General features: G+C 52.7%; 13 non-coding genes across 13 annotated transcripts; all 13 read left to right on the forward strand.

Moving 5' to 3' along the window:
• Nucleotides 1-605: 605 nt before the first annotated feature.
• trnat-ugu (transfer RNA threonine (anticodon UGU)) lies at nucleotides 606-678 on the forward strand. Its single transcript has one exon. It is a non-coding gene; the product is annotated as a tRNA-Thr (tRNA).
• Nucleotides 679-1,829: 1,151 nt separating this feature from the next.
• Nucleotides 1,830-1,902, forward strand: trnat-ugu (transfer RNA threonine (anticodon UGU)). The gene has a single exon. It is a non-coding gene; the product is annotated as a tRNA-Thr (tRNA).
• A 1,150-nt stretch (nucleotides 1,903-3,052) lies between these two features.
• On the forward strand, nucleotides 3,053-3,125 carry trnat-ugu (transfer RNA threonine (anticodon UGU)). The gene has a single exon. It is a non-coding gene; the product is annotated as a tRNA-Thr (tRNA).
• A 1,151-nt stretch (nucleotides 3,126-4,276) lies between these two features.
• On the forward strand, nucleotides 4,277-4,349 carry trnat-ugu (transfer RNA threonine (anticodon UGU)). The gene has a single exon. It is a non-coding gene; the product is annotated as a tRNA-Thr (tRNA).
• A 1,150-nt stretch (nucleotides 4,350-5,499) lies between these two features.
• trnat-ugu (transfer RNA threonine (anticodon UGU)) lies at nucleotides 5,500-5,572 on the forward strand. Its single transcript has one exon. It is a non-coding gene; the product is annotated as a tRNA-Thr (tRNA).
• A 1,151-nt stretch (nucleotides 5,573-6,723) lies between these two features.
• trnat-ugu (transfer RNA threonine (anticodon UGU)) lies at nucleotides 6,724-6,796 on the forward strand. The gene has a single exon. It is a non-coding gene; the product is annotated as a tRNA-Thr (tRNA).
• Nucleotides 6,797-7,946: 1,150 nt separating this feature from the next.
• On the forward strand, nucleotides 7,947-8,019 carry trnat-ugu (transfer RNA threonine (anticodon UGU)). The gene has a single exon. It is a non-coding gene; the product is annotated as a tRNA-Thr (tRNA).
• Nucleotides 8,020-9,169: 1,150 nt separating this feature from the next.
• trnat-ugu (transfer RNA threonine (anticodon UGU)) lies at nucleotides 9,170-9,242 on the forward strand. Its single transcript has one exon. It is a non-coding gene; the product is annotated as a tRNA-Thr (tRNA).
• A 1,150-nt stretch (nucleotides 9,243-10,392) lies between these two features.
• trnat-ugu (transfer RNA threonine (anticodon UGU)) lies at nucleotides 10,393-10,465 on the forward strand. Its single transcript has one exon. It is a non-coding gene; the product is annotated as a tRNA-Thr (tRNA).
• Nucleotides 10,466-11,616: 1,151 nt separating this feature from the next.
• On the forward strand, nucleotides 11,617-11,689 carry trnat-ugu (transfer RNA threonine (anticodon UGU)). The gene has a single exon. It is a non-coding gene; the product is annotated as a tRNA-Thr (tRNA).
• A 1,150-nt stretch (nucleotides 11,690-12,839) lies between these two features.
• trnat-ugu (transfer RNA threonine (anticodon UGU)) lies at nucleotides 12,840-12,912 on the forward strand. The gene has a single exon. It is a non-coding gene; the product is annotated as a tRNA-Thr (tRNA).
• Nucleotides 12,913-14,063: 1,151 nt separating this feature from the next.
• On the forward strand, nucleotides 14,064-14,136 carry trnat-ugu (transfer RNA threonine (anticodon UGU)). The gene has a single exon. It is a non-coding gene; the product is annotated as a tRNA-Thr (tRNA).
• Nucleotides 14,137-15,287: 1,151 nt separating this feature from the next.
• Nucleotides 15,288-15,360, forward strand: trnat-ugu (transfer RNA threonine (anticodon UGU)). The gene has a single exon. It is a non-coding gene; the product is annotated as a tRNA-Thr (tRNA).
• The last annotated feature ends 1,042 nt before the right edge of the window (nucleotides 15,361-16,402 follow it).

Genomic DNA, 16,402 nt, shown 5'->3' on the forward strand with positions numbered 1-16,402 from the left:
GCCTGACAGCGCTACTAGGGACCCAGGCTCGATTCCAACTGTCGGGAGTCGATTCCGTGTCGAGTTTGCACATTCTCCAGGAGTCTGCGTGGGTTTGCTCGGGTTTCCTCCCACAGTCCAAAGACGTGCAGGTCGAGTGAATTGGCCATTCTAAATTGTCATCGATGCATTATTCAGTGAGAAACGGGTCTGGGCGGGTTACTCTTCAGAGGATCGATGTGGACTAGTTGGGCTGAAGGGCCTGTTTCCACACTGTAGCCAATCGAATTTATTCTAATCTCGTCAACACCGACCCTGCAGAGAGCAATCGACCCAGATCCTTTGCGCACACTGCATCATTCTCCATTGAATGCTGACTAATCCACCCTTCCGGGCCCGCACAATCACCGGACACAATCGGACAATGAAGCATGGCCAATCCCGCAAAAGCTACACATCTTTGTACTGAGAGCGGTAACCGGAGCAGCCGGAGTAAACCCACGCGCGGGCAGAATGTTCAAACTGCACAGACGGTGACGCGAGGGTCGATTGGAACCTGTGTCCCAAGCGCTTTGAGTCAGCCAGTGTGAACCAATCAGCCGCGAGCGCTGAGCGCAGCGCCACCCGGCTCCATAGCTCAGCGGTTAGAGCACTGGTCTTGTAAACCAGGGGTCGTGAGTTCAAATCTCACTGGTGCCTCGTCATCCGTACTGCCCGGCCCGGCCAAAGCCGACTCTGTTTCAATGCTCGGGATGAGACTGAGGAGCACTTTGTTGGAATCGCTCCACGCCAGTTTGTGGTCCAAGCGGCTCCTTTGGCAGCACGAGCGTTCACCCTCCAACCACCGGATGAACGAGTCGAGCTCAGGAAAAACCCTGTTGGTCTGACTGCTTGCTGCTGTTTTTGTCAATCAAGAGCTTGGGAATTGATGTCTGAAACACCAAGGTCATTACCCTGAAGTGACAGACACCTGTCTCCTCTCAAACCTGTTGAGCTTTTCCTGCAACTTCTGTTTTTGTCACTTACAGCTTTGAGTTGAAATCAACAAACTACTTTTTTCTGCAGGCAAAGAACGGGGCTTTGTGTGTTCACGGATTTAACTTTGAGATCGCTGACCCCAGTCACTCCAAGCGAGCGAATGACAATTCCCAATTATGTCTGGACAGAAATCACAGAAGCATAGGATCTCTCCAGTTTGGAAACAGGCCATTCCGCCCAACGAGTCGCTCAGTGGTTCTCACTGCTGCCTGACAGCGCTACTAGGGACCCAGGCTCGATTCCAACTGTCGGGAGTCGATTCCGTGTCGAGTTTGCACATTCTCCCAGAGTCTGCGTGGGTTTGCTCGGGTTTCCTCCCACAGTCCAAAGACGTGCAGGTCGAGTGAATTGGCCATTCTAAATTGTCATCGATGCATTATTCAGTGAGAAACGGGTCTGGGCGGGTTACTCTTCAGAGGATCGATGTGCACTTGTTGGGCTGAAGGGCCTGTTTCCACACTGTAGCCAATCTAATTTATTCTAATCTCGTCAACACCGACCCTGCAGAGAGCAATCGACCCAGATCCTTTGCGCACACTGCATCATTCTCCATTGAATGCTGACTAATCCACCCTTCCGGGCCCGCACAATCACCGGACACAATGGGACAATGAAGCATGGCCAATCCCGCAAACGCTACACATCTTTGTACTGAGAGCGGTAACCGGAGCAGCCGGAGCAAACCCACGCGCGGGCAGAATGTTCAAACTGCACAGACGGTGACGCGAGGGTCGATTGGAACCTGTGTCCCAAGCGCTTTGAGTCAGCCAGTGTGAACCAATCAGCCGCGAGCGCTGTACGCGGCGCCACCCGGCTCCATAGCTCAGCGGTTAGAGCACTGGTCTTGTAAACCAGGGGTCGTGAGTTCAAATCTCACTGGGGCCTCGTCATCCGTGCTGCCCGGCCCGGCCAAAGCCGACTCTGTTTCAACGCTCGGGATGAGACTGAGGAGCACTTTGTTGGAATCGCTCCACGCCAGTTTGTGGTCCAAGCGGCTCCTTTGGCAGCACGAGCGTTCACCCTCCAACCACCGGATGAACGATCGAGCTCGGGAAAAACCCTGTTGGTCTGACTGCTTGCTGCTGTTTTTGTCAATCAAGAGCTTGGGAATTGATGTCTGAAACACCAAGGTCATTACCCTGAAGTGACAGACACCTGTCTCCTCTCAAACCTGTTGAGCTTTTCCTGCAACTTCTGTTTTTGTCACTTACAGCTTTGAGTTGAAATCAACAAACTACTTTTTTCTGCAGGCAAAGAACGGGGCTTTGTGTGTTCACGGATTTAACTTTGAGATCGCTGACCCCAGTCACTCCAAGCGAGCGAATGACAATTCCCAATTATGTCTGGACAGAAATCACAGAAGCATAGGATCTCTCCAGTTTGGAAACAGGCCATTCCGCCCGACGAGTCGCTCAGTGGTTCTCACTGCTGCCTGACAGCGCTACTAGGGACCCAGGCTCGATTCCAACTGTCGGGAGTCGATTCCGTGTCCAGTTTGCACATTCTCCCAGAGTCTGCGTGGGTTTGCTCGGGTTTCCTCCCACAGTCCAAAGACGTGCAGGTCGAGTGAATTGGCCATTCTAAATTGTCATCGATGCATTATTCAGTGAGAAACGGGTCTGGGCGGGTTACTCTTCAGAGGATCGATGTGGACTTGTTGGGCTGAAGGGCCTGTTTCCACACTGTAGCCAATCTAATTTATTCTAATCTCGTCAACACCGACCCTGCAGAGAGCAATCGACCCAGATCCTTTGCGCACACTGCATCATTCTCCATTGAATGCTGACTAATCCACCCTTCCGGGCCCGCACAATCACCGGACACAATGGGACAATGAAGCATGGCCAATCCCGCAAAAGCTACACATCTTTGTACTGAGAGCCGTAACCGGAGCAGCCGGAGCAAACCCACGCGCGGGCAGAATGTTCAAACTGCACAGACGGTGACGCGAGGGTCGATTGGAACCTGTGTCCCAAGCGCTTTGAGTCAGCCAGTGTGAACCAATCAGCCGCGAGCGCTGAGCGCAGCGCCACCCGGCTCCATAGCTCAGCGGTTAGAGCACTGGTCTTGTAAACCAGGGGTCGTGAGTTCAAATCTCACTGGTGCCTCGTCATCCGTACTGCCCGGCCCGGCCAAAGCCGACTCTGTTTCAACGCTCGGGATGAGACTGAGGAGCACTTTGTTGGAATCGCTCCACGCCAGTTTGTGGTCCAAGCGGCTCCTTTGGCAGCACGAGCGTTCACCCTCCAACCACCGGATGAACGAGTCGAGCTCAGGAAAAACCCTGTTGGTCTGACTGCTTGCTGCTGTTTTTGTCAATCAAGAGCTTGGGAATTGATGTCTGAAACACCAAGGTCATTACCCTGAAGTGACAGACACCTGTCTCCTCTCAAACCTGTTGAGCTTTTCCTGCAACTTCTGATTTTGTCACTTACAGCTTTGAGTTGAAATCAACAAACTACTTTTTTCTGCAGGCAAAGAACGGGGCTTTGTGTGTTGACGGATTTAACTTTGAGATCGCTGACCCCAGTCACTCCAAGCGAGCGAATGACAATTCCCAATTATGTCTGGACAGAAATCACAGAAGCATAGGATCTCTCCAGTTTGGAAACAGGCCATTCCGCCCAACGAGTCGCTCAGTGGTTCTCACTGCTGCCTGACAGCGCAACTAGGGACCCAGGCTCGATTCCAACTGTCGGGAGTCGATTCCGTGTCGAGTTTGCACATTCTCCCAGAGTCTGCGTGGGTTTGCTCGGGTTTCCTCCCACAGTCCAAAGACGTGCAGGTCGAGTGAATTGGCCATTCTAAATTGTCATCGATGCATTATTCAGTGAGAAACGGGTCTGGGCGGGTTACTCTTCAGAGGATCGATGTGGACTTGTTGGGCTGAAGGGCCTGTTTCCACACTGTAGCCAATCTAATTTATTCTAATCTCGTCAACACCGACCCTGCAGAGAGCAATCGACCCAGATCCTTTGCGCACACTGCATCATTCTCCATTGAATGCTGACTAATCCACCCTTCCGGGCCCGCACAATCACCGGACACAATGGGACAATGAAGCATGGCCAATCCCGCAAACGCTACACATCTTTGTACTGAGAGTGGTAACCGGAGCAGCCGGAGCAAACCCACGCGCGGGCAGAATGTTCAAACTGCACAGACGGTGACGCGAGGGTCGATTGGAACCTGTGTCCCAAGCGCTTTGAGTCAGCCAGTGTGAACCAATCAGCCGCGAGCGCTGTGCGCGGCGCCACCCGGCTCCATAGCTCAGCGGTTAGAGCACTGGTCTTGTAAACCAGGGGTCGTGAGTTCAAATCTCACTGGGGCCTCGTCATCCGTGCTGCCCGGCCCGGCCAAAGCCGACTCTGTTTCAACGCTCGGGATGAGACTGAGGAGCACTTTGTTGGAATCGCTCCACGCCAGTTTGTGGTCCAAGCGGCTCCTTTGGCAGCACGAGCGTTCACCCTCCAACCACCGGATGAACGATCGAGCTCAGGAAAAACCCTGTTGGTCTGACTGCTTGCTGCTGTTTTTGTCAATCAAGAGCTTGGGAATTGATGTCTGAAACACCAAGGTCATTACCCTGAAGTGACAGACACCTGTCTCCTCTCAAACCTGTTGAGCTTTTCCTGCAACTTCTGTTCTTGTCACTTACAGCTTTGAGTTGAAATCAACAAACTACTTTTTTCTGCAGGCAAAGAACGGGGCTTTGTGTGTTCACGGATTTAACTTTGAGATCGCTGACCCCAGTCACTCCAAGCGAGCGAATGACAATTCCCAATTATGTCTGGACAGAAATCACAGAAGCATAGGATCTCTCCAGTTTGGAAACAGGCCATTCCGCCCGACGAGTCGCTCAGTGGTTCTCACTGCTGCCTGACAGCGCTACTAGGGACCCAGGCTCGATTCCAACTGTCGGGAGTCGATTCCGTGTCGAGTTTGCACATTCTCCCAGAGTCTGCGTGGGTTTGCTCGGGTTTCCTCCCACAGTCCAAAGACGTGCAGGTCGAGTGAATTGGCCATTCTAAATTGTCATCGATGCATTATTCAGTGAGAAACGGGTCTGGGCGGGTTACTCTTCAGAGGATCGATGTGGACTTGTTGGGCTGAAGGGCCTGTTTCCACACTGTAGCCAATCTAATTTATTCTAATCTCGTCAACACCGACCCTGCAGAGAGCAATCGACCCAGATCCTTTGCGCACACTGCATCATTCTCCATTGAATGCTGACTAATCCACCCTTCCGGGCCCGCACAATCACCGGACACAATGGGACAATGAAGCATGGCCAATCCCGCAAAAGCTACACATCTTTGTACTGAGAGCGGTAACCGGAGCAGCCGGAGTAAACCCACGCGCGGGCAGAATGTTCAAACTGCACAGACGGTGACGCGAGGGTCGATTGGAACCTGTGTCCCAAGCGCTTTGAGTCAGCCAGTGTGAACCAATCAGCCGCGAGCGCTGAGCGCAGCGCCACCCGGCTCCATAGCTCAGCGGTTAACGCACTGGTCTTGTAAACCAGGGGTCGTGAGTTCCAATCTCACTGGGGCCTCGTCATCCGTACTGCCCGGCCCGGCCAAAGCCGACTCTGTTTCAACGCTCGGGATGAGACTGAGGAGCACTTTGTTGGAATCGCTGCACGCCAGTTTGTGGTCCAAGCGGCTCCTTTGGCAGCACGAGCGTTCACCCTCCAACCACCGGATGAACGAGTCGAGCTCAGGAAAAACCCTGTTGGTCTGACTGCTTGCTGCTGTTTTTGTCAATCAAGAGCTTGGGAATTGATGTCTGAAACACCAAGGTCATTACCCTGAAGTGACAGACACCTGTCTCCTCTCAAACCTGTTGAGCTTTTCCTGCAACTTCGGTTTTTGTCACTTACAGCTTTGAGTTGAAATCAACAAACTACTTTTTTCTGCAGGCAAAGAACGGGGCTTTGTGTGTTCACGGATTTAACTTTGAGATCGCTGACCCCAGTCACTCCAAGCGAGCGAATGACAATTCCCAATTATGTCTGGACAGAAATCACAGAAGCATAGGATCTCTCCAGTTTGGAAACAGGCCATTCCGCCCGACGAGTCGCTCAGTGGTTCTCACTGCTGCCTGACAGCGCTACTAGGGACCCAGGCTCGATTCCAACTGTCGGGAGTCGATTCCGTGTCGAGTTTGAACATTCTCCCAGAGTCTGCGTGGGTTTGCTCGGGTTTCCTCCCACAGTCCAAAGACGTGCAGGTCGAGTGAATTGGCCATTCTAAATTGTCATCGATGCATTATTCAGTGAGAAACGGGTCTGGGCGGGTTACTCTTCAGAGGATCGATGTGGACTAGTTGGGCTGAAGGGCCTGTTTCCACACTGTAGCCAATCTAATTTATTCTAATCTCGTCAACACCGACCCTGCAGAGAGCAATCGACCCAGATCCTTTGCGCACACTGCATCATTCTCCATTGAATGCTGACTAATCCACCCTTCCGGGCCCGCACAATCACCGGACACAATGGGACAATGAAGCATGGCCAATCCCGCAAAAGCTACACATCTTTGTACTGAGAGCGGTAACCGGAGCAGCCGGAGTAAACCCACGCGCGGGCAGAATGTTCAAACTGCACAGACGGTGACGCGAGGGTCGATTGGAACCTGTGTCCCAAGCGCTTTGAGTCAGCCAGTGTGAACCAATCAGCCGCGAGCGCTGAGCGCAGCGCCACCCGGCTCCATAGCTCAGCGGTTAAAGCACTGGTCTTGTAAACCAGGGGTCGTGAGTTCAAATCTCACTGGGGCCTCGTCATCCGTGCTGCCCGGCCCGGCCAAAGCCGACTCTGTTTCAACGCTCGGGATGAGACTGAGGAGCACTTTGTTGGAATCGCTCCACGCCAGTTTGTGGTCCAAGCGGCTCCTTTGGCAGCACGAGCGTTCACCCTCCAACCACCGGATGAACGATTGAGCTCAGGAAAAACCCTGTTGGTCTGACTGCTTGCTGCTGTTTTTGTCAATCAAGAGCTTGGGAATTGATGTCTGAAACACCAAGGTCATTACCCTGAAGTGACAGACACCTGTCTCCTCTCAAACCTGTTGAGCTTTTCCTGCAACTTCTGTTTTTGTCACTTACAGCGTTGAGTTGAAATCCACAAACTTCTTTTTTCTGCAGGCAAAGAACGGGGCTGTGTGTGTTCACGGATTTAACTTTGAGATCGCTGACCCCAGTCACTCCAAGCGAAAGAATGACAATTCCCAATTATGTCTGGACAGAAATCACAGAAGCATAGGATCTCTCCAGTTTGGAAACAGGCCATTCCGCCCGACGAGTCGCTCAGTGGTTCTCACTGCTGCCTGACAGCGCTACTAGGGACCCAGGCTCGATTCCAACTGTCGGGAGTCGATTCCGTGTCGAGTTTGCACATTCTCCCAGAGTCTGCGTGGGTTTGCTCGGGTTTCCTCCCACAGTCCAAAGACGTGCAGGTCGAGTGAATTGGCCATTCTAAATTGTCATCGATGCATTATTCAGTGAGAAACGGGTCTGGGCGGGTTACTCTTCAGAGGATCGATGTGGACTTGTTGGGCTGAAGGGCCTGTTTCCACACTGTAGCCAATCTAATTTATTCTAATCTCGTCAACACCGACCCTGCAGAGAGCAATCGACCCAGATCCTTTGCGCACACTGCATCATTCTCCATTGAATGCTGACTAATCCACCCTTCCGGGCCCGCACAATCACCGGACACAATGGGACAATGAAGCATGGCCAATCCCGCAAACGCTACACATCTTTGTACTGAGAGCGGTAACCGGAGCAGCCGGAGCAAACCCACGCGCGGGCAGAATGTTCAAACTGCACAGACGGTGACGCGAGGGTCGATTGGAACCTGTGTCCCAAGCGCTTTGAGTCAGCCAGTGTGAACCAATCAGCCGCGAGCGCTGTGCGCGGCGCCACCCGGCTCCATAGCTCAGCGGTTAGAGCACTGGTCTTGTAAACCAGGGGTCGTGAGTTCAAATCTCACTGGGGCCTCGTCATCCGTGCTGCCCGGCCCGGCCAAAGCCGACTGTGTTTCAACGCTCGGGATGAGACTGAGGAGCACTTTGTTGGAATCGCTCCACGCCAGTTTGTGGTCCAAGCGGCTCCTTTGGCAGCACGAGCGTTCACCCTCCAACCACCGGATGAACGATCGAGCTCAGGAAAAACCCTGTTGGTCTGACTGCTTGCTGCTGTTTTTGTCAATCAAGAGCTTGGGAATTGATGTCTGAAACACCAAGGTCATTACCCTGAAGTGACAGACACCTGTCTCCTCTCAAACCTGTTGAGCTTTTCCTGCAACTTCTGTTTTTGTCACTTACAGCGTTGAGTTGAAATCCACAAACTTCTTTTTTCTGCAGGCAAAGAACGGGGCTGTGTGTGTTCACGGATTTAACTTTGAGATCGCTGACCCCAGTCACTCCAAGCGAGCGAATGACAATTCCCAATTATGTCTGGACAGAAATCACAGAAGCATAGGATCTCTCCAGTTTGGAAACAGGCCATTCCGCCCGACGAGTCGCTCAGTGGTTCTCACTGCTGCCTGACAGCGCTACTAGGGACCCAGGCTCGATTCCAACTGTCGGGAGTCGATTCCGTGTCGAGTTTGCACATTCTCCCAGAGTCTGCGTGGGTTTGCTCGGGTTTCCTCCCACAGTCCAAAGACGTGCAGGTCGAGTGAATTGGCCATTCTAAATTGTCATCGATGCATTATTCAGTGAGAAACGGGTCTGGGCGGGTTACTCTTCAGAGGATCGATGTGCACTTGTTGGGCTGAAGGGCCTGTTTCCACACTGTAGCCAATCTAATTTATTCTAATCTCGTCAACACCGACCCTGCAGAGAGCAATCGACCCAGATCCTTTGCGCACACTGCATCATTCTCCATTGAATGCTGACTAATCCACCCTTCTGGGCCCGCACAATCACCGGACACAATGGGACAATGAAGCATGGCCAATCCCGCAAACGCTACACATCTTTGTACTGAGAGCGGTAACCGGAGCAGCCGGAGCAAACCCACGCGCGGGCAGAATGTTCAAACTGCACAGACGGTGACGCGAGGGTCGATTGGAACCTGTGTCCCAAGCGCTTTGAGTCAGCCAGTGTGAACCAATCAGCCGCGAGCGCTGTGCGCGTCGCCCCCCGGCTCCATAGCTCAGCGGTTAGAGCACTGGTCTTGTAAACCAGGGGTCGTGAGTTCAAATCTCACTGGGGCCTCGTCATCCGTGCTGCCCGGCCCGGCCAAAGCCGACTCTGTTTCAACGCTCGGGATGAGACTGAGGAGCACTTTGTTGGAATCGCTCCACGCCAGTTTGTGGTCCAAGCGGCTCCTTTGGCAGCACGAGCGTTCACCCTCCAACCACCGGATGAACGATCGAGCTCAGGAAAAACCCTGTTGGTCTGACTGCTTGCTGCTGTTTTTGTCAATCAAGAGCTTGGGAATTGATGTCTGAAACACCAAGGTCATTACCCTGAAGTGACAGACACCTGTCTCCTCTCAAACCTGTTGAGCTTTTCCTGCAACTTCTGATTTTGTCACTTACAGCTTTGAGTTGAAATCAACAAACTACTTTTTTCTGCAGGCAAAGAACGGGGCTTTGTGTGTTCACGGATTTAACTTTGAGATCGCTGACCCCAGTCACTCCAAGCGAGCGAATGACAATTCCCAATTATGTCTGGACAGAAATCACAGAAGCATAGGATCTCTCCAGTTTGGAAACAGGCCATTCCGCCCGACGAGTCGCTCAGTGGTTCTCACTGCTGCCTGACAGCGCTACTAGGGACCCAGGCTCGATTCCAACTGTCGGGAGTCGATTCCGTGTCGAGTTTGCACATTCTCCAGGAGTCTGCGTGGGTTTGCTCGGGTTTCCTCCCACAGTCCAAAGACGTGCAGGTCGAGTGAATTGGCCATTCTAAATTGTCATCGATGCATTATTCAGTGAGAAACGGGTCTGGGCGGGTTACTCTTCAGAGGATCGATGTGGACTAGTTGGGCTGAAGGGCCTGTTTCCACACTGTAGCCAATCGAATTTATTCTAATCTCGTCAACACCGACCCTGCAGAGAGCAATCGACCCAGATCCTTTGCGCACACTGCATCATTCTCCATTGAATGCTGACTAATCCACCCTTCCGGGCCCGCACAATCACCGGACACAATGGGACAATGAAGCATGGCCAATCCCGCAAAAGCTACACATCTTTGTACTGAGAGCGGTAACCGGAGCAGCCGGAGTAAACCCACGCGCGGGCAGAATGTTCAAACTGCACAGACGGTGACGCGAGGGTCGATTGGAACCTGTGTCCCAAGCGCTTTGAGTCAGCCAGTGTGAACCAATCAGCCGCGAGCGCTGAGCGAAGCGCCACCCGGCTCCATAGCTCAGCGGTTAGAGCACTGGTCTTGTAAACCAGGGGTCGTGAGTTCAAATCTCACTGGTGCCTCGTCATCCGTACTGCCCGGCCCGGCCAAAGCCGACTCTGTTTCAACGCTCGGGATGAGACTGAGGAGCACTTTGTTGGAATCGCTCCACGCCAGTTTGTGGTCCAAGCGGCTCCTTTGGCAGCACGAGCGTTCACCCTCCAACCACCGGATGAACGAGTCGAGCTCAGGAAAAACCCTGTTGGTCTGACTGCTTGCTGCTGTTTTTGTCAATCAAGAGCTTGGGAATTGATGTCTGAAACACCAAGGTCATTACCCTGAAGTGACAGACACCTGTCTCCTCTCAAACCTGTTGAGCTTTTCCTGCAACTTCTGTTTTTGTCACTTACAGCTTTGAGTTGAAATCAACAAACTACTTTTTTCTGCAGGCAAAGAACGGGGCTTTGTGTGTTCACGGATTTAACTTTGAGATCGCTGACCCCAGTCACTCCAAGCGAGCGAATGACAATTCCCAATTATGTCTGGACAGAAATCACAGAAGCATAGGATCTCTCCAGTTTGGAAACAGGCCATTCCGCCCAACGAGTCGCTCAGTGGTTCTCACTGCTGCCTGACAGCGCTACTAGGGACCCAGGCTCGATTCCAACTGTCGGGAGTCGATTCCGTGTCGAGTTTGCACATTCTCCCAGAGTCTGCGTGGGTTTGCTCGGGTTTCCTCCCACAGTCCAAAGACGTGCAGGTCGAGTGAATTGGCCATTCTAAATTGTCATCGATGCATTATTCAGTGAGAAACGGGTCTGGGCGGGTTACTCTTCAGAGGATCGATGTGCACTTGTTGGGCTGAAGGGCCTGTTTCCACACTGTAGCCAATCTAATTTATTCTAATCTCGTCAACACCGACCCTGCAGAGAGCAATCGACCCAGATCCTTTGCGCACACTGCATCATTCTCCATTGAATGCTGACTAATCCACCCTTCCGGGCCCGCACAATCACCGGACACAATGGGACAATGAAGCATGGCCAATCCCGCAAACGCTACACATCTTTGTACTGAGAGTGGTAACCGGAGCAGCCGGAGCAAACCCACGCGCGGGCAGAATGTTCAAACTGCACAGACGGTGACGCGAGGGTCGATTGGAACCTGTGTCCCAAGCGCTTTGAGTCAGCCAGTGTGAACCAATCAGCCGCGAGCGCTGTACGCGGCGCCACCCGGCTCCATAGCTCAGCGGTTAGAGCACTGGTCTTGTAAACCAGGGGTCGTGAGTTCAAATCTCACTGGGGCCTCGTCATCCGTGCTGCCCGGCCCGGCCAAAGCCGACTCTGTTTCAACGCTCGGGATGAGACTGAGGAGCACTTTGTTGGAATCGCTCCACGCCAGTTTGTGGTCCAAGCGGCTCCTTTGGCAGCCCGAGCGTTCACCCTCCAACCACCGGATGAACGATCGAGCTCAGGAAAAACCCTGTTGGTCTGACTGCTTGCTGCTGTTTTTGTCAATCAAGAGCTTGGGAATTGATGTCTGAAACACCAAGGTCATTACCCTGAAGTGACAGACACCTGTCTCCTCTCAAACCTGTTGAGCTTTTCCTGCAACTTCTGTTTTTGTCACTTACAGCTTTGAGTTGAAATCAACAAACTACTTTTTTCTGCAGGCAAAGAACGGGGCTTTGTGTGTTCACGGATTTAACTTTGAGATCGCTGACCCCAGTCACTCCAAGCGAGCGAATGACAATTCCCAATTATGTCTGGACAGAAATCACAGAAGCATAGGATCTCTCCAGTTTGGAAACAGGCCATTCCGCCCGACGAGTCGCTCAGTGGTTCTCACTGCTGCCTGACAGCGCTACTAGGGACCCAGGCTCGATTCCAACTGTCGGGAGTCGATTCCGTGTCCAGTTTGCACATTCTCCCAGAGTCTGCGTGGGTTTGCTCGGGTTTCCTCCCACAGTCCAAAGACGTGCAGGTCGAGTGAATTGGCCATTCTAAATTGTCATCGATGCATTATTCAGTGAGAAACGGGTCTGGGCGGGTTACTCTTCAGAGGATCGATGTGGACTTGTTGGGCTGAAGGGCCTGTTTCCACACTGTAGCCAATCTAATTTATTCTAATCTCGTCAACACCGACCCTGCAGAGAGCAATCGACCCAGATCCTTTGCGCACACTGCATCATTCTCCATTGAATGCTGACTAATCCACCCTTCCGGGCCCGCACAATCACCGGACACAATGGGACAATGAAGCATGGCCAATCCCGCAAAAGCTACACATCTTTGTACTGAGAGCCGTAACCGGAGCAGCCGGAGCAAACCCACGCGCGGGCAGAATGTTCAAACTGCACAGACGGTGACGCGAGGGTCGATTGGAACCTGTGTCCCAAGCGCTTTGAGTCAGCCAGTGTGAACCAATCAGCCGCGAGCGCTGAGCGCAGCGCCACCCGGCTCCATAGCTCAGCGGTTAGAGCACTGGTCTTGTAAACCAGGGGTCGTGAGTTCAAATCTCACTGGTGCCTCGTCATCCGTACTGCCCGGCCCGGCCAAAGCCGACTCTGTTTCAACGCTCGGGATGAGACTGAGGAGCACTTTGTTGGAATCGCTCCACGCCAGTTTGTGGTCCAAGCGGCTCCTTTGGCAGCACGAGCGTTCACCCTCCAACCACCGGATGAACGAGTCGAGCTCAGGAAAAACCCTGTTGGTCTGACTGCTTGCTGCTGTTTTTGTCAATCAAGAGCTTGGGAATTGATGTCTGAAACACCAAGGTCATTACCCTGAAGTGACAGACACCTGTCTCCTCTCAAACCTGTTGAGCTTTTCCTGCAACTTCTGTTTTTGTCACTTACAGCTTTGAGTTGAAATCAACAAACTACTTTTTTCTGCAGGCAAAGAACGGGGCTTTGTGTGTTGACGGATTTAACTTTGAGATCGCTGACCCCAGTCACTCCAAGCGAGCGAATGACAATTCCCAATTATGTCTGGACAGAAATCACAGAAGCATAGGATCTCTCCAGTTTGGAAACAGGCCATTCCGCCCAACGAGTCGCTCAGTGGTTCTCACTGCTGCCTGACAGCGCAACTAGGGACCCAGGCTCGATTCCAACTGTCGGGAGTCGATTCCGTGTCGAGTTTGCACATTCTCCCAGAGTCTGCGTGGGTTTGCTCGGGTTTCCTCCCACAGTCCAAAGACGTGCAGGTCGAGTGAATTGGCCATTCTAAATTGTCATCGATGCATTATTCAGTGAGAAACGGGTCTGGGCGGGTTACTCTTCAGAGGATCGATGTGGACTTGTTGGGCTGAAGGGCCTGTTTCCACACTGTAGCCAATCTAATTTATTCTAATCTCGTCAACACCGACCCTGCAGAGAGCAATCGACCCAGATCCTTTGCGCACACTGCATCATTCTCCATTGAATGCTGACTAATCCACCCTTCCGGGCCCGCACAATCACCGGACACAATGGGACAATGAAGCATGGCCAATCCCGCAAACGCTACACATCTTTGTACTGAGAGTGGTAACCGGAGCAGCCGGAGCAAACCCACGCGCGGGCAGAATGTTCAAACTGCACAGACGGTGACGCGAGGGTCGATTGGAACCTGTGTCCCAAGCGCTTTGAGTCAGCCAGTGTGAACCAATCAGCCGCGAGCGCTGTGCGCGGCGCCACCCGGCTCCATAGCTCAGCGGTTAGAGCACTGGTCTTGTAAACCAGGGGTCGTGAGTTCAAATCTCACTGGGGCCTCGTCATCCGTGCTGCCCGGCCCGGCCAAAGCCGACTCTGTTTCAACGCTCGGGATGAGACTGAGGAGCACTTTGTTGGAATCGCTCCACGCCAGTTTGTGGTCCAAGCGGCTCCTTTGGCAGCACGAGCGTTCACCCTCCAACCACCGGATGAACGAGTCGAGCTCAGGAAAAACCCTGTTGGTCTGACTGCTTGCTGCTGTTTTTGTCAATCAAGAGCTTGGGAATTGATGTCTGAAACACCAAGGTCATTACCCTGAAGTGACAGACACCTGTCTCCTCTCAAACCTGTTGAGCTTTTCCTGCAACTTCGGTTTTTGTCACTTACAGCTTTGAGTTGAAATCAACAAACTACTTTTTTCTGCAGGCAAAGAACGGGGCTTTGTGTGTTCACGGATTTAACTTTGAGATCGCTGACCCCAGTCACTCCAAGCGAGCGAATGACAATTCCCAATTATGTCTGGACAGAAATCACAGAAGCATAGGATCTCTCCAGTTTGGAAACAGGCCATTCCGCCCGACGAGTCGCTCAGTGGTTCTCACTGCTGCCTGACAGCGCTACTAGGGACCCAGGCTCGATTCCAACTGTCGGGAGTCGATTCCGTGTCGAGTTTGAACATTCTCCCAGAGTCTGCGTGGGTTTGCTCGGGTTTCCTCCCACAGTCCAAAGACGTGCAGGTCGAGTGAATTGGCCATTCTAAATTGTCATCGATGCATTATTCAGTGAGAAACGGGTCTGGGCGGGTTACTCTTCAGAGGATCGATGTGGACTAGTTGGGCTGAAGGGCCTGTTTCCACACTGTAGCCAATCTAATTTATTCTAATCTCGTCAACACCGACCCTGCAGAGAGCAATCGACCCAGATCCTTTGCGCACACTGCATCATTCTCCATTGAATGCTGACTAATCCACCCTTCCGGGCCCGCACAATCACCGGACACAATGGGACAATGAAGCATGGCCAATCCCGCAAAAGCTACACATCTTTGTACTGAGAGCGGTAACCGGAGCAGCCGGAGTAAACCCACGCGCGGGCAGAATGTTCAAACTGCACAGACGGTGACGCGAGGGTCGATTGGAACCTGTGTCCCAAGCGCTTTGAGTCAGCCAGTGTGAACCAATCAGCCGCGAGCGCTGAGCGCAGCGCCACCCGGCTCCATAGCTCAGCGGTTAAAGCACTGGTCTTGTAAACCAGGGGTCGTGAGTTCAAATCTCACTGGGGCCTCGTCATCCGTGCTGCCCGGCCCGGCCAAAGCCGACTCTGTTTCAACGCTCGGGATGAGACTGAGGAGCACTTTGTTGGAATCGCTCCACGCCAGTTTGTGGTCCAAGCGGCTCCTTTGGCAGCACGAGCGTTCACCCTCCAACCACCGGATGAACGATTGAGCTCAGGAAAAACCCTGTTGGTCTGACTGCTTGCTGCTGTTTTTGTCAATCAAGAGCTTGGGAATTGATGTCTGAAACACCAAGGTCATTACCCTGAAGTGACAGACACCTGTCTCCTCTCAAACCTGTTGAGCTTTTCCTGCAACTTCTGTTTTTGTCACTTACAGCGTTGAGTTGAAATCCACAAACTTCTTTTTTCTGCAGGCAAAGAACGGGGCTGTGTGTGTTCACGGATTTAACTTTGAGATCGCTGACCCCAGTCACTCCAAGCGAAAGAATGACAATTCCCAATTATGTCTGGACAGAAATCACAGAAGCATAGGATCTCTCCAGTTTGGAAACAGGCCATTCCGCCCGACGAGTCGCTCAGTGGTTCTCACTGCTGCCTGACAGCGCTACTAGGGACCCAGGCTCGATTCCAACTGTCGGGAGTCGATTCCGTGTCGAGTTTGCACATTCTCCCAGAGTCTGCGTGGGTTTGCTCGGGTTTCCTCCCACAGTCCAAAGACGTGCAGGTCGAGTGAATTGGCCATTCTAAATTGTCATCGATGCATTATTCAGTGAGAAACGGGTCTGGGCGGGTTACTCTTCAGAGGATCGATGTGGACTTGTTGGGCTGAAGGGCCTGTTTCCACACTGTAGCCAATCTAATTTATTCTAATCTCGTCAACACCGACCCTGCAGAGAGCAATCGACCCAGATCCTTTGCGCACACTGCATCATTCTCCATTGAATGCTGACTAATCCACCCTTCCGGGCCCGCACAATCACCGGGCACAATGGGACAATGAAGCATGGCCAATCCCGCAAACGCTACACATCTTTGTACTGAGAGCGGTAACCGGAGCAGCCGGAGCAAACCCACGCGCGGGCAGAATGTT

Source organism: Chiloscyllium punctatum, chromosome 34, assembly GCF_047496795.1.
Source record: "Chiloscyllium punctatum isolate Juve2018m chromosome 34, sChiPun1.3, whole genome shotgun sequence".
In the NCBI taxonomy this organism is placed as follows: domain Eukaryota; kingdom Metazoa; phylum Chordata; class Chondrichthyes; order Orectolobiformes; family Hemiscylliidae; genus Chiloscyllium; species Chiloscyllium punctatum.